At 48.5% G+C, this 14938-nt stretch overlaps 1 protein-coding gene across 1 annotated transcript in view; it reads left to right on the top strand.

The window, feature by feature from the left end:
• The window catches only part of LOC138453779 (PHD finger protein 7-like), a 1510505-nt gene that overhangs the window by 611018 nt on the left and 884549 nt on the right, over positions 1-14938 (top strand). The window lies entirely within an intron of this gene.

Raw genomic sequence — 14938 nt, 5'->3', positions numbered from 1 at the left:
CTACCTCATTCCCATGTGCAGGCTCCGGATGCGCCTGTTGCAGGAGTTCCTGGACGCGCGCTGGATCCAAACGACGGGCAGCTTCGAGGAAAGGATCACCCTCGACGAGAGTTTCCGACGAGCGATCCGGTGGTGGGGCACCCGCGCGCATCTGACGGCGGGCATGGACTTCCAGACCCCAGCCCACCAGGAGACAGTGACCACGGATGCCTCCCTGGAAGGGTGGGGAGCGCACATCGAAAATCTGCACGCAAGAGGCCTTTGGCTCCCGACGGAGAAATCCCTACATATCAACGTCCTGGAGCTCCGTGCAGTGTTTTGGGCCCTCAGGTCCTTCCTTCTGTCCCTCAAGGGCAAGGTGGTGAGGATCTTCACCGACAACACCACCACCATGTTTTACATCAGGAAACAGGGCGGAACCAGGTCCCCAGCACTGTCCAAGGAGGCGCAGGACCTGTGGCATTGGGCAGTCGCCCAAGGGATGTTTCTGGTGCCGTTTCATCTGGCAGGGATAAAAAACATCATCGCCGACTCACTCAGCAGGGAGCTGCGCTCGTGCCACGAGTGGGAACTACGGCAGGATCTAGTGGATCGCCTCTTCCGATGGTGGGGCACACCCCAGATCGACCTGTTCGCGACGGCGACGAACTCCAAGTGCCGGAGGTTCGCCAGCAGGTTTCCCCAGGCGAGGAGCATGGGCGATGCTTTCTCGTTCCCCTGGGAGGGCCTGTTCCTCTACGCGTTCCCTCCTTTGCCACTGCTAATCCGGCTCGTCAACCAGCTCAAGAGGTCACGGTGCAGGATGATCCTCGTCGCACCTGCGTGGCCGAGGCAGATATGGTTCCCGGACCTTCTGGACTTGTCAGCGTCCCCGCCAATCAAGCTGCCGGTGGACGCGGATCTGCTCTCCAGGGAAGGAGGCGCCATCCTCCACCACGACCCGAAATCGCTGAACTTGCAGGCCTGGCTCCTGCAGCGCTAGAGTTTGGAGGATACGACATACTGGCTGACTGCAGAGAGGTTCTTGCAAAGGCCAGGGTGTCCTCGACTCTTAAATGCTACGGACACAAATGGAAGAGGTTCTCTGTCTGGTGCCACGCACAGAAGATTAACCCTCTACGGATTACGGCTCCCCAAGTACTGCCGTACCTGCTGACGCTGGCCAAAGCTGGACTGGCACACGCGTCCCTCAAGATTCATCTTGCTGCGATCTCCCGATACACCAGAACCACGGGGCGGACGTCCTTGTGGTCTCATCGTCTGGTGAAAGAGTTCATGAAGGGACTGTTAAGATCGTTCCCGCCGGTGAAGGCTCCGGCCCCGGCGTGGGAGCTCAACGTGGTGCTGACCAAGCTCATGGGACCTCCGTTCGAGCCTCTGCACTCGGCCCCGTTGAAGTTTCTGTCGTGGAAAACAGCGTTTCTTGTGGCCATCACCTCCGCACGACGGGTGGGAGAGATCCAGGCCCTTTCCTGCAAGGCCCCGTACTTGACTTTTCACGACACGAGGGTAGTGCTGAGGACGCACCCCTCCTTCATGCCCAAGGTCCCGTCGGACTTCCACCTCAACGAACCCTTGGTGTTGCCTGTATTCTTCCCGTCGCCTTCGTCGCCGGCTGAGAGGACTTTGCACTCGCTGGATGTGGCTAGAGCGCTGAAGTTCTACGTGGACCGCACAAAGTGTTTTCGGAAGACGTCACAACTCTTTGTGAACTTTGGACCTGTCAATCAGGGAAGGCTCTCTCGAAGGCTTCCATTTCCAGATGGCTCTCCGGCTGTATCATGTACTGTCATCGGTTGGCAAACCGACCGCTGCCTGGCCGTCCGAGAGCCCATTCCACCAGAGCGATCGCAGCTACCACGGCGTTCCTTTCTGGTGTGCCCCTGCTGGACATATGCAGGGCTGCTACGTGGAGGTCGACGCACACCTTCACAAAGTTCTACTGCGTCGATCGGGATTCCAGGGAGGAGTCCAGGGTCGGCCAAGCAGTGCTGCGCAACCTGTTCGCCTGAGGTGAGCCTGGTGAGGAGGTAAGATGCTTAATGTTGAGTTTGATGCAATGCTTAATGTTGAGCCTTTGCCACCTCCCGTGGTTGTGCATGTGTGTACTGCTATGTATTCTTTATTCATGAGCATGTGAATCCATGCCAGACCCCATGCTGGAGAAGGAACAAGTTACTTACCTGTAACTGTTGTTCTCCAGCATGGGTCTGGCATGGATTCACATGCGAACCCTCCCGCCTACCCCTCTGCGGCTCTTCACTTGGTCATACTGCCACTTCACGTGCTTCCAAATCTGAAGATGGCTGCCAGAGGCGGTGCTTAGGTAGAGGGCAGTCATTGGCTGTGGTCAGTATGACGCAGAGACCAGTGATTGGTTATTACTACGAAAGACAGATCAGAAACGAAACTGATACTGGTTTTTTCTTTACCGAGGATTCCTAGCCTGACGACGGGGAATATTCATGAGCATGTGAATCCATGCCAGACCCATGCTGGAGAACAACAGTTACAGGTAAGTAACTTGTTCCTTCTCTGTGTGAGCGGGCTGTCTTTCATTCTTCCGCATTCAGTGGGTTTCCTTATATCTTCTGCTTTGTCCACTGCAGGACATCCTCGGAGGAAGGCTTTAAAATTTGCAGACTACATCTGCTTGTGTGCTTTAGCCATGCTGAACATCTCCCACCTCTGCCCCTCTCTTCGCACTTGCCCATCGCACATAGGTTAGTAACACTTGCCTCAAGCTGGCCAGGTTGGTTGAATTATTTCTTGTCATCTTGGCTGCCATGCTACGCTTCAGTCCTTTCATCATCCACCATGCGACAGAGCACCCAATAGTCTGCAGGGTTTCCCGCTCTGTTGACACAACTTGCTGAAAGCTACATGGTCAGGTAGGTAGCCAGTCCCATTCAATACCTGCTCTAGGGTCATCACGAGAATAGCAACTGCATTCATCCACTTGCTGTATTTCTCCTTGGCGTGTCTTCTGTCCATGCTTCTATATCTGCTCCATCTTCTCCTTTGTGATCTCTCTCTCTTCATGTATTGGTCCCAGAGAGCGGGTCTGCTTCGGTGTCTGATGCAGTCTTTTAACTTGCTTTGAACCTCAGTGCTTCCCTCCAGAACACCACTAGCTCTCTCCACCACCCCTCACTGGAGCGTTATCTTGCAGAGCTCACATCTGCCATCTTGGGCCCTGGGTCAGGCCGGTGCCTCTGCCTCGCTCACTTGCGGTCTCTCTTTGTCATGGCTCCGCTCACCCACTGTTCGCTCAGCGAGGACTCCACAGGCTCCCTACGCACCTATTCAATTTTTAGACCACAGGATGGGAAGAATGCTGTCCCATTGTTACCATTTGGGAATGGTGGCATGGAGCTTGGTCTCAGTGCCCCACTCTGTCTGCCATCTTGGCCACACCCCTTAGCACTACATTTACCCATGGGGTTAGACTTCCATTGATAAACAGCAACAGCATTTGCAGGAGAATTCCCTCCAGAATGGTCAATTGAATCTCAGAACCCTTTACTGGAAAGAGCAGCTGCTTCATTTTTCCCACAGTTAAATTGTAAGGCATGAATGCAGCTCAAATGTTTCTCAACCGTAAATGGTAATATGGCCTTCGTGTTATCAGATCTTCTTCAAATTAGTTCTACGTAGCATGCTTGCATGAATGTTGATGCCCTTTTTGCATTGGCATGACTCTTAACTGGTGCTGGGTCTTGATGGTAGAGATTAAAAGATTTTTTGTTTCTTTGTTGTACAACATGTTGCTGATTTAAATTATAATTATGTGACGAACGACACCTCATCTTGCATGCTCTTTGAGCTGTGCCCATTAACAAAGATTCATGTCTTTCAATGAAAAATACAACGAACAGCAGCAAAAGTCAAAACTATTGGCATGCAAATGCTTATTATAGCATGGCTCAACCATGCATACACATGCTTGCCATTCTACTTCCACTTGACAGCTCATTCTTAAGTAGACTTTAAGAAGGTTTTAACTATCCAAAGCATTTGTGAGTGCCTCTGTAACTAGACCCATTTGATGTTGATGTGAACCCAAAATGCATTTGACTTAAACTCCATCACCAGATTTATTTGTCCACGTTCACAGAATGGCCATGAATCAGTCTACTTTCAATTTTTGATCTATACTGTGGTCAACTGATATGTTTAGTTAGGATCATGTTTTACAAGAATAGGTCACTCTTAACTATGTTGGGGCCATTTTGGATTATGCAGTCTTTGCACACAGAGAGACTCATGTTTGTGAGGGATGGGGGGTGTAACATAAGAAAAATGCGTAACTGTGGGCAGATATCCCCAAAACTATGAGGGCAGTGCAACTCAGAGAAATGTGGTACAAAATGATGGTGAGGTGGCATTTCATGCCCGTTAGGCTACATGCTATGAGTGCCAGTATACCAGTGGGGGATGCAAAGAAAGGGGGAATTGGCTGCAAATATGGTGGTCCTGCCTGAAGATCCGGGGGTTGTGGGAGGAGGTGAGATTAGTGTTGCTCAAAGTGCTGGGGTTCCCAATTCCGATTGCCATCACCTTCCATTTACTGGGAATGTGGCCCACGGGCCATGATAGGCTCTAAAGGGCAGACAGGAAAGCAGTGGGGATCCTGTTGGCCTCGGTGTGGCATCTCATTGCTAAAACCTTGAAAAAAGAAGTTTTTACCTATCTTGATTGGATGCGTAAGATTTGGGACTTTGTTGCACTAGAGTGAATGTTTTGCGCAATCTTGAAGGAACTAGTGGCATTTAGACAAGACTGGATGAACATTTGTCTTTTGTCCAGGGTGATTATGTGCAACAACGATGTCCGCAGAGACTTCGACTCCTGGATTTGCATTGGAGCGGGAGATTCCCCTCATATGGTTAAATTGGAAATTGTTGGAATCCCCGGAGGGTGGGGTGGAGGGGTGAAAGGGAGGGGGATTTTACAGCATTGTAATGGGCATAATGATGATTGTATTATTGTGTTGCTGTTGTATGCTTTTTATTGGAAAATGAATATAAAATAAATATATATATATATATATATATATATATATATATATATTTTTTTTTTTAAAACGTGTAAAAGCCTTGCAGAAGGCTTTTACCCATGTATCTTATGCCACGCCCCATTTTCATTCTTTTGTATGGCATATAGGTGGGATGGAACGCAACTTGCGTTTCAGCTGCCTTTCTTCCTCTCCTCAATACAAAGGCTCCAGCATTTGCACCGGCATGGTATTTTATGCCGGCGGAAATGCTGGCGATCCCTATTAGGTATACCTGCTTAATGCATAAGCATAAAGCAGGCAGACCCCATAGGGATCCATTGTACACGCTGCCTAAAATGTGTAAAATTACAATGAAACGCTGCCCAAAATGCTAACATGTTGGACAGCATTTATTTGTATTTGTAATTATAATGCTGTTTACCATGCATGCATGATAAGCAGAGTTCACAATGGAAATTAAATGCTGCCCGACATGCGAGCATGTCGGGAAGCTTTTAATTGCAATTGTGAGCATTGCTTGCCATGCTAGCATGTTAGCATGGCAAGCAGTGCTCACAATTAAAAGTAAATGCTGCCTTGCATGCGAGCATTGGTAACATGATGGACAGCCCTAATGACGGCAGGACTAAGGGCTAGATAGAATTGAAACATAGGGCGGCGTCCTATCATCCACATTTAGGTATTTACACATTATTTATGCAAACATATTTACTTTTGTCATGTATCACAAGACAGAGGTCGCTCTGTATCTATTGTAACCTTAATGTTAAATAGAAGAACCTTGACCTGATTTCAGTTCATACAGCATTTTTTATTTTGCTGTTGAAAACGTTTTTTTTCTTTTTCTTTTTGTCAAGAGCTTTTTAGTTTCTGTATAATTTTTTTGATTCATTAGTCATAGTATGATCATTACAACAACAGACAGTGCAATAATAATTGTGTTCAACAAAAACGATCAATGACAAATAACTGTGCATGTCTTGATTTCACATGGTCAGGCGTCATGATTATTTAACATACATTACATACAAAATAAAGATACGAGGTGATCAGAACTCCGGAGAAGTCAGGGCTCTGTAAATTCAAGGGAGTGTTGAATGTCACACTCCTGAGGAACGTGCTAGATGTCACACTCCTTTTTTAAGGACCTCGCTGAGGTCTGGTAGGCCAGGCAGAAGGCTGACCCACTAGTAGGTCTACGTCAGGAGGGAAATCAAAGGCATGTGTTCTTGGTGAGGACTGCTCGAGAACATGGGGTGCGGCGTCCAGTGACGTTTCGGCTTGTAAGTAAAATAGACTTCTTCTAGGGCCATGACAAGGTCTCCCTTGATTGCGTTCCTCTCATGGGGCTCCCTAGGAGGGAGGGGGCTGTAATCCTGACGTGTTCGGCTCCCCCGAGTGAAGCCTTTGGATCGTGTCTGGGGATTCTTCCTGGTTTGGAATCCTACGGTTGTTACGAGTGGCGTCCTTAGAAACACACTCCAGAGGGATCCAAAGGCTTCACTCGAGCTAGCTGAACATGTCTTTTTGTACTTCTATCTGACAAATACTCCCCCTCTAGAAACCTGCATTACTCTGGCACCAATTCCTTGCGTGTGAAGCGGTTTGCTAAACAGAGCAGCTAGTCGATCGCGTTACTTTGTTTCTGCCTTCGCTCCCCCTCTCCCCTACTGATCTGTTATCTCTTGGCACCGTGCACCTGGCCACCCTCTGTCCTCTGGGCCCAGGTACCTGCTCACGCTCCCGCACTGTCTTCGGGCCACCCCTGGCACTGGGGTCTGTATCTGCACCCATAAGGCCCCCAACCCCTTTTTTCATCCTGCACTTATCAGACCTACCCTGTCTGCTGCCTTAAACCCAGCACTTGCCAATTGCTGGCTGCACTACCACTGTTTAATAATTTATAATAATAATTTGGCATTTATATAGCGCTACGAACCCTCAGGTATCTGAGCGCTGCTTATTATTACCCACGGTGTGTGGTGCTCATTTATCGACCTCGGAAGGATGAAACGCTGAGTTTGGCGTTGCCGGGATTCGAACCTGCGTTCGCAGGCTCTGCACTGATGTCAAAGCGAGCGCTCTACTCGCTGTGCCACTTGACCGGTTTGTTGCCTTTATTATTTATTTATTAATATTTATTTGTTTCTCCTTTGCTCAGCACTTTCCACTTCTCCCCCCTTCCATGCACTTTTCCCCTCTGCCTCTCCCATGCACTTGCGCGTTCTCAATGTCACTGGGCCTAGTAAGATCGTTGTTTTGTTCTCCCCTGTTCCCCTCCCTTTACTTGTCGCGCTCTGAAACACTTGTGTACGAGCGCGATAGAAATAAAATATCAATATCAATACTCAGTGGGCTCCCTTCTTTGGAGCAGCCTCCCTCTTCGTCTTGAGAAGGACTTCCTTAAGTTCTGAAAAAGCCTCAGGATCTTCCTCTTTACCTCTTCCTTGCTTCCCTCCCCCACTAGCCTGCTAATTGCACAGTAGCTTCACTGGTGTGCAGGGCCCTTGTGCATCCTCAGGGCCCTGACCTCCCACATCTTGTCATCCCAGCTGCTGTCTATCCTCTGCACTTGCCACGGCTCACCCTCCACCAGCGGGGATTGCACTTACCTTTCTTCATAGCACTTCACCTGCTGTTCTCCATGAGCACCACAGCACCTATCCCATACCCCTCTCGACTTGCACGTTCTGAACACTCACAAGGCATAGTAGGTTTGTCTCTTCCTCCCCACGTTCTCTTCTTTTTGTACTATGGAATCCTCATGTGTTTAGGGGCTTCAAAAAGCAGAGAGATTTCATAAGAATCAATGAAATTGCAGTCTGCAGTCAACAGACAAGGCGGGCAGCGTTTACAAACCATTTTGACAATGGTGTAAATAATTCTTACATGGAAACCAATGCCTGCCCTTATTTCTGCTACAGTTATTGCTCAAGATGACACGTAGGGTACGGCTGACACATCGCTGCATTTTTAAACAGCCCCCACCATTCTATTTACATCGCAATCCAAATGTATCTCCATTGTGTTCTCTTTCAATTTTGTGTGTCAATTTTGGAGGGACTTTGATATTTACCAAACTGTATATTTTATTTTATTTGACTTAATACAGTATTCAGTAATCTTGTCCAAACCAAAAGGGAAGAAGAAGCCCGGGTCCGTTTTGAATACATTTGTTTTCATTTCATGAAAATGGCAGTGTGAGTGAGCGGTAATGCTTTAGAAAGAGCGGTCCACCATTTTGGGATGATGCATGAGAATAGTCGTTTTTGGTTTATAGACCAGTGAAATGTCCAATGTTATACGTGCTTTGGTTCTAGTGGTGTGAGTACATCGGGTTAAAATTATTTTGTTAGTTTAAATTAGTTTGCTTTGGCTGCTTCAGTGAATAAGGATATCCCTGCCTCCAAAAGCAGCCAATGGAAATCTATTAACTGTGTAATGATATGTTCTTATTTTTTGGTATCAGTTATCAGCCTAACCGCAGCCTATCAGGAGAACCCTAGACCCTTCAAGATGAGAGCACAGAGGCGTGTACAATATTTCAGGCGTCTTTAGGCTGAATGGATGTCTCAGTCTTTCTTAGCAAATGCATTTGATAGATGGCTTTTTTGGTTGAATCAGCCAACTGAATTATTTTCTACTTGAACAAATTAGTGTCCATCTTTATGAAAAAAGAACCTGCACCTGACCCCACTCAATCTGAGTTAGTGTGGATCATGGTCGAATCACATGCCACAGAAAGTCATAGTCACACCAGAGTCAAGAGTAACAAACCTGCATGCACATCAGGTGAGTGTACACATGCTCGTCCTGTTGGACACCTGTGCACCCTTATTCTAAAACAAGTAGGATGCGATAGTAGATGAAATTCTCAGGAATGGAATATCCTACCTTAATAGAGCTGCAAGTTGTCCTGGGCACAGCAACATTATTGGCAACAGGATGGAATTAAGTGATCTGCAAATTACCATGGGTGCACCATGGTTGCACCTAGGCACCATTCAAAACAGAGACATTGCCCCACCCCCACAGTGAAAGGGGATCGGTCTACAGTGTGGGGATTCCTGGGACCTTTGACAAAGTGAAATGTAAGAGCAAGGGGAAGGACATTGGTAGACCCTGGTGGCTGGGGACCACTGCATGCTCCATTGTGCTGGCTCAGGAGGCAGATTACGGTAGATACAACAGGGCCTCCATCTCATCACTAGCCTCATTTGCAATGCCTTCAGCACAATCAGCGACCCACCCCATCGTCCACAGATTGTGTCATACAGTCGTTAAGGAGAAACAGATGGACTACGGATAATTGTGCTCATAAGCCCTTCCTCGTGGAGCTCTGCAATTCCCATATTGCAGGTACATTCCTCACACCAGTAGCTCTTCCAACATTCACCATCATCAGGCGGGGAATCTTTGGTAAATTTAAAGCAGTTTAGCTTTAGGCTAAAAACTGCTTGTTGCTTCTATAACTGGTCAGTGACACTTTGGGTCATACTTCCCCAGCCAATGACACTCGTCCACCAAAGCTCCGCCCCTGGTGACCATCTTCAGACTTTTACCGCACGTTGCTCGTGTTCAGAGTCCTTGGTTTTTTTTTCTTCCTATTTCGCAAGAATTCATTGATTCTTCGTCTTCTAAGATCATGTTGTGACTACCAGCGGCAGGGACCTGTTGCCAGAGGAGATCATCAATCCATTGCCGGCTCTACAACTCATGGTCACCACAGGCCTTCGCTTCAATACCATGGCGGATGCCACAAAGAAAAGCCTTTTCAGGTCCTGTGAGAACTGTGGCCTGAACAATATCTTCATCGGATATGGGCACCTCAGGTGCATATTCCCTTTTCCCTCTGCCCTACATTTCCCCCTCTCCCTGTCCTCTTGCACTTTTGTTATTGCATTTACACAATCCAAATGACACAAGGCGTAGTAGGATTGCTGTCCTGTCTTCCCTCTGTCCCCCCTTCTTGGTCATGTGGCACCTAGAAACACTTGTGTACAGGCGTGTTATCAATACCAAATCATATCATATCATATACTGCCTACATACAGACCAAGATGCCGATCCTTTTACTCCAAGACACGGAAGGTCTGCCATAGGAGTTAGTGGCATGTATTGAAGAAGGGAAGGCCTCTGATGAGACCTCCAGCCATAATCATGCCTCTTCTTGGGCTGGCAGGTCCAAAGAGCATGCTCCCTCTGATAGGAAGCTGTTGAGGTCCTTTGAGGATGCCTCCCTGGTGAAGATTCAAAACAAGGAAAAATCACATGCTCCCGTGCCTTCTTTGTTGACAGTCTCTGTGGCTGCGGGACCCAGATAAGGCGAAAAGTTAGCCGCCATCACCGGCTCCATCGACGGTTAGCCTACCAGCAGGTGGGCAGGTTCCATTTGTGATAAAATCGCTGGTGCTAGCGGCCAAACACATGTCCTTGTTGAAGGGCAAATCCAACGTCATCAACTCCGTCGACACGAGCCTCGTAGAAGACCTTGTCGACGACCCAGTCTAGGAAGACTGCTCCTTCTACGGCTTCCATCACAAGGAGCTTGTCCGCGACATCACCGTTTCCACTACGACTGTTACTGCGCCCAGAGTGTCTTTGTCGCCTTTTCCTACCCACAGGCTGCAGTCATCGCCTCTTTCCCTAAGTGCTCTGGATTAGTGAGGAGCATGCCTCCAGCACAGGATTTCCTGCCTTGACCCGCAAAGGCCACACCACTCCTCACTCTGGCCCATCTGGGATCCCCCAGGTGTTCTCCAGCACACTACATCAGTTCAGAGGAGGACCTGCCATATGGTTTTTACTCTGACTAGGAAGGTGGCCAGAGGGAGCCTGACCTCTTTGTGCCAATGCCTCATCAAGGGAAGCCAGCCGGGCAGCCTTCCCGACCGTTTAGCCCTTCACTGGGCTCCGTTCCAGCGCCTGCAGCGGCTCTTCCACCGAGATATATGTCTTTGGACATCTTCACCACCTTACACACACTGGTGGCGGAAATCCAGCAGCGACTAACCGCTGCTCCCACCCTTGTTCAACAAGGAGCCCTCAGAAGCCTTCTCTGGCACATATGCCGCCACCTCATAAGGCCCCACTGGCGGAGGGAGCAGCTCAGATGGATACTGACTCTGATACCGTCACAACCGGTAGGCACACAGATGATTGGCTCATCTGATCCCCCGCTCACGCCTTTGCAATCCAGCCCCCCGCGGAGACCATCCAGACCCAAGCTTATCTCGGTGTCTCAAACTATCGGAGGTCCTGCGTAGCGCCATATCAGAACGCACTATTCCTGGGTGCCCAGTGCATGCCTCTACACTCTTGTGTCTGGTGGTCCCTTTGGAAGGGAGGGTAAAAACCATCCTGGGAAAGGTCCAACGGCTTTTTATAGCTTCAGTTGAAACAGTCCGATCCATCAAGTCCCTGCTGCGGATGATGTCGTCCTGCCTCCAACTGGTCCCCTTTTGATGCCTGCAAATGAGGCCCCTTCAAGAGTCTCTGGACGTCAGATGACAGCAAGTCAACGATGCATGGAACAACAAGATCACCCTCAATTGGGCATTCCGTCAGGCCCAGCAATGATGGTCAGCTCGTCCGCATCTCTCGCAGGGTGCTCCTCTTCAGATCCACGCTCATCAGGCGACAGTCATGACTGAAGGCTCTCTCGAGGGTTGGGGAGCCCACACAGGATATTCTCACGCCAGAGGCCTCTCGCTCCCAAAAGAGAAGGAGTTGCAAATCAACGTCCTGGAACTGCAGGCAGTTTTCTGGGCTCTCCGGTCTTTTCAGCCTCAGCTCCAGGGGAAGGTGATGTGGGTCTTCACGGACAACACCACCACCATGTTCTACATCAGGAAACCTGGCGGGATGTACTCCCCCGCTCTCACTCTGAAGACGCAGAACCTGTGGCACTAGGCCATTGCTCAACAGATGTTCCTTGCCCCATTTCACCTGCCAGTCATTCAAACTCTCTTAGTAGGGAGCTGTGGTCCTGCCACGAGTGGGATCTCCAGCAAGCACAAGTATCCAGTCTCTTCAAGGAGTGGCATTACCCTCACATCGACCTCTTTGCAATGGCCGCCAACACCAAGTGCCAAAGGTTTTCCAGCAGGTATCCTCAGGCCAGGAATCTGGGGGATGCCTTGTCATTCCCTCTGGAGGGTCTGTTCCTGTACTCTTTCCCACTGATTCCTCTATTGCTACGTGTGATCGACCCACTCAGACGTTGGCCCTGCAAGATGATCCTCATTACACTGGCGTGGCCCAGGCAGATCTGGTACCTAGTCATTTTCCATCTGTCAGTGGTTCCAGCCATTAAACTACCTCCTCTTGCAGACCTGCTCTCCAGCGAAGGAGGGTCATTCCTACTTTGGAATGCAGGAAGATTCTAGCCAGGGCCCCCTCTACGATGGCATGCTACAAGTACAAGTGGAAGCGTTTTGCACAAAATATTTCCCCGCTAGGCATGATGGCTCAGCACCTTCTCCCGTACCTACTCTCTCTGGACAACACTGGCCTTGCTCATGTATCTATCAATGTCCACCTGGCCGCCATATCCCAGTACACCCAGGCTGATTGTTAAGGGGTTCCTGAAGGACCTCTTTAGAACATTTCCTCTGGTGAAGGCTCTTACCACTGCTTGGGAGCTGAATGTGATACTGTCAAAACTGATGGGGCCTCCGTTTGAACCTATGCATCGGGCCTCCTTGAGGTTTCCCTCATAGAAGACCATTTTCTTGGTGGCAATCACCGTAGCTAGGCGGGTCGGGGGTACATGGTCTCCTGTAAGCCTCTGTATTTGTCCTTCCACTCTGTTAAGGTGATTATGCAAACTCATCCTTCCTTCATGCCAAAGGTTCTGTTGGACTTTAATCTGAACAAGCCTTTGGTTCTACAATGCCGCCCAATAGCCCATTCCATCAGAGCCATTGCAACTACAACAGCGTTTCTCACTAGTTTTTCCCCTACTCAACATCTGCAGGGCTGCTACATGGATGTCTACCCACACTGTCACAAGATTCTACCGTGTCTACAGCGATTCCAGGGAGGAGTCCCTGGTTGGCCAAGCAGTACTGCACAACCTGTCTTTTTTAGGTGAGTCTGTGTATTGCTTCTGTGAGCCTTGTCACTTCCCATGGTTGTGCATATGTACTGCTGTGCAATCATATTCATGAGCATGTGAATCCATGCAAAACCCCATGCTGGAGAAGGAACAAGTTACTTACCTGTAACTCTTGTTCTCCAGCATGCGTCTTGCATGGATTCACATGCAAACCCTCCCTCCTTTCCCTCTGTGGCTCTTCATGGTTCATACTGCCACTTTACGTGCACGACAAAATCTGAAGATGGGCACCAGGGGCGGTGCTTAGGAGGCAGCTTGTCATTGGCTGGGGCAGTATGACCCAAAGTGACACTGACAAGCTGTACAAGCGACGAGTAGTTTTTAGCCTAAAGCTAAACTGCTTTAAATTTACCAAGGGATTCCAGGCCTGACTACGGGGAATATTCATGAGCATGTGAATCGATGCAAGATACAATGAGCATGTGAATCCATGCAAGACCCATGCTGGACAACAAGAGTTACAGGTAACTAACTTGTTCCATGCCTGAGCTTGTGTTTCAAGAAATATTGTGAAGTAGCCATTTAATGCAATCAGTTAGCATTGGTGTTTCCTTTAAAGTTAGCAACCAAATCATTTTATCTCTTCAATTATTCAGAGGATGCTTGCTGTATGCTGATATATTTTTTTTTTTTTACTTGAATTTTAATTGAAAGAAAATTTTTCATTTTTACAAGGGTTTTTTCCGAGCTTACGGATTCTCGAAGTGAGGGCATGTGCTTTTGAGTCCAGGGTCTTTTCTTCCTGATCTGTTTTCCTTGTAAGGTTTAACATGCTACAGACGTCACCCTCTTCGGCAGTCGGGTTTCGGTCAAGTTGTTCTTGCTTGTTTAAGTCGCCCGCACACTGGCGCTTTGCTGGTTTATCATTTGAAACGCTGCTTCTATTAGCTTTACCATTGTCAAGGACCAGCGTGTTGTCTCTCCTGAAATTAACCTGTTCCATAAGTCGTCTTCGTCTAGCGTTGTTGCCCCTTGCAGACGAGGTTGAAGATATGTGACTCTGCTTTGTTCGGTTTTCGGGCACTGAAGCGTCAAGTGTTTCAAGGTTTCTACTTGGTCACTTTTTTTACATAAGCGACAGCTGTTATCCGTTGCCGGATTGCGGATGGCTAAGATTTCATGTGTCCTCAATAGGTTCAGTCTCGCCTTCAAGATCGTACCTCGCATACCTTTGTTTGGAAATTTCAGGCAGTCATTTTGAGGTTTTTTCACTTTGTTAAACGTTGGTGGAAGGTGGGCCAGCAGTTTATTGGTGCTTGCTTTTTCAGTTGTTGTGATCCAATCCAACCATTCCATTTTCCGTTTTACCCGGTCTAGGTTAGATATCAGGTCTTCTTCCGTACAGACTATTTCGGTCAACATTAGTTGCTGACTTGCCGCCCAGTTCTTGAAAGCCTTGCATGAACCACTCTTAAGTTCGTCAGCGATGGTGTTGTAGATGGGTAATGTGTCCGCCATCAGGATTTTTCTCCATAATCTCATTTTACTTTGATCCACTAGTGAGGCTAATGAAACAAGGCCTAGTTCTCGTCTTATCACGGGCATAGAGGTTGACTTAGGTAAGCCCAGTACTGACTTCCAGACGTGGCCTTCCAGCTTCTGCCACACTGTTCTGGGGATGTTTAATGAGGCTTCCATGCCGTAGATGATCGCTGGTACCACCTTCCCTTTATAGAAGTTGATGGCCGGTAGCATGGAGAATTTACCAAATTTCCTATCCACCGCTCTCGTCTGTGCTGTTAGCATTCTCACCTTGTTCCATAGGTGGTCTTGCATTGCTTTGTCTCTGGCCGATCCAT

This window comes from Ambystoma mexicanum, chromosome 4p (assembly GCF_040938575.1).
Source record: "Ambystoma mexicanum isolate Mex_15411 chromosome 4p, UKY_AmexF1_1, whole genome shotgun sequence".
Classification (NCBI taxonomy): domain Eukaryota; kingdom Metazoa; phylum Chordata; class Amphibia; order Caudata; family Ambystomatidae; genus Ambystoma; species Ambystoma mexicanum.
Note: the sequence above shows the minus strand (reverse complement) of the source record. Positions and strands in the feature narration are given on the sequence as shown.